We start from the raw sequence: 2,543 nt of genomic DNA, 5'->3' as shown, positions 1-2,543 counted from the left end.
GGGAGATAGCACCTTCTTAGATTTCTGCTTAGCGAGGCCAAGGAAACAAAACCTGGATGATCGACCGAGAGACATTTAGCACTCCGCTTCTAATGTTCTCCTTGATGTGCTAGCGTAGTCCATTCATAGATATGGTTTGATATCTAGAACATCAAGTAAAAGGTCAGACTTCGGGAACACAAAAATCCATATGGAACAACTACTGGAATAAATTCTACGAGATCCTTATGGGGAGGTGGCCAACTTCTTCAAGCAAGATACTACAATAATAGGTCTTCCGGTTGGGTGTGTTGGCCACGACATCCACTTTACCGGTTACGGAGAGACCAATATTATAGTCTTGGGAAATGTTCCAACCATCATATCTGCCTGAGATTCAGATCTGGTTGGTGTCAGAATAATCCAGACTCATCGGGTCTGGAAAAAAAATGAAAGTTTTGCAACACAAATCGATGAGATGACGTTGCGAGATTCTCGGGGGAATGAACTATGGTAGTAAGCTCCAAAACATGAGCTGGTTCTGCTACAAGCATGTGAATACGCTGTCCCAGACAAACATGACCACGTAGTAGTCTTACAATGAGACACTACCGAGTTCAGGTGGAACCATCAACGAGGATATCGAAGTCTTGTGCATTACCATGGATTAGCAGTTAACTTCTTTTCCTAGAACAAATCAATCAGTGGCTTGGTGTGCTAGGGATACATGTAGAATGAAGGTTGCAAATCTTCAGACCACAGAATACTTCACACATATGCATGACTGACTTGGGATGATTCCAAAGGAAGCAAAAATAAACCTTCTTGAATTCACAGCGGCAGCTTGCACCAAATGCACATGAATTAGAGGAAGTCACTTCTTTCATCCAAGCATATGCTTCATGCACGGGACACGAAGGTAATGCCTATATAAGTTTCCAACACTAGCTTATTGTCCAACAAAATCATGGAGAAGATAAGGATGTTGTTGATGGGCTCAACAACAAGTCATCGAGATTTCCATATGGATGAAATACCACAGTTATGTGAGCAAGGTGATAGCATTGGTCAGACCAAAAGATATAATGGTGTATGCTCAAGGGATCAACCACGAGTAAGACAACATTACGAACATCGTTGGTTCTGATTTGATTTGACGATAGCCCATACTCAAATCAACGATTGTATAAGACAATAGCACCGACAATTGATCAGGAGGATCAATCGATGAAGGTATCATATTTCTTCAACATACATACAAGATACCCCTTAAAATGATCTAAATTGAACAAGCTCTTATCTTCCAACTCTCCAAGTTGTTGTTTGGCTTATCCAACTAGCTCAGGGTATCCGACACAGATTCTTGGAGATAAAGTGGTTCATAGCGATAAACCAACTTGATCACGAAATCAACATAGCAGTCAGGTGACAACCTGGTGATACTTCCGTGAAGACATTCAGAAAATCACGAACCACCGGTATGTTACTAAGCTCGAGAACAATCTTGCTTTTCTGGCAAGACGAAATGATCAAATAAGCAAGGGATTGACATAGCCCTCACTCATTGATCGAACAGTGTACCGGAATTAAGAACTAGGTAGCACGATCATACTTAGGGTGATGATTCAATAAGCAACACGCTAAGAATGAGGTTATTTGCCATTTAACTACCAAGCAACAGGGTTGCTAGTAGTATAGATTTCACACATCATGATTCACTTGTCGGCTTTCCGGTTATATTAACACAGGGACCAAGGAATGAATAATGATGGATAGAGTATCACTGTATCAAGGGTTCATAGGATGGTGTGCAATTCCCATGACATTCTTGATATAAAGATGGTAATGCTTAAGGGTAGAACAGAACAAAAGCTGGATTAGCATTTTGATCTGCGAAGTACAATTTCTTTGCCCCAATCCTAGATATGGATGAGGTACTGGAGTTTGTTTCTCCTAGTCATTCCAGAATAGAATGGCTTGACAGACCACAAGGGTAATGGGCATCAATGAACGAATGCACGCATAGTCTTGACTATCAATTGATAGACAAAGGTCAGAAGACAACTAAAGAGAACAACTCAAGGAACATATAACTTTCTGAGTTGTGGATGCACAGGTTAGTATGTCGAATCAAGTTCAACAGGTTTCTTCCGGATAACCCATGCAGAAAAGTAGAACTGGCAGAGTCACAATATAGAATGGAGAACCCATTGAGAGCACTCCTGTTGTGATCTTTTGATCCAACAAACATCTGCCATTAGTGGTTCATAGTATTTAGAAGAAGGAAATACCACGGACCTCGAGGACTAACACAAAGGTTACTAATAACCTAAGGGAGCTAGCAATTACTATGAACATGAAGTAAGTAGGGTGAATCTCGGGTTCAAAACCCAAAAGTGGAATACCTACATACTAAGTGGCATCACATGATGCTTTCGAGAATGATGGCCAGAATCATCACACTGGGAACACAAAGCATGGCTAGGGTACTAGGTGATACTCTAGACACCTACGGTCATAATAATAGCTCCAACATAAATGTCAAGGCAATAGAGTACCTCAAC

The sequence above is a fragment of the Triticum dicoccoides genome, chromosome 6B (assembly GCF_002162155.2).
Source record: "Triticum dicoccoides isolate Atlit2015 ecotype Zavitan chromosome 6B, WEW_v2.0, whole genome shotgun sequence".
NCBI classification, from domain to species: domain Eukaryota; kingdom Viridiplantae; phylum Streptophyta; class Magnoliopsida; order Poales; family Poaceae; genus Triticum; species Triticum dicoccoides.
Note: the sequence above shows the minus strand (reverse complement) of the source record.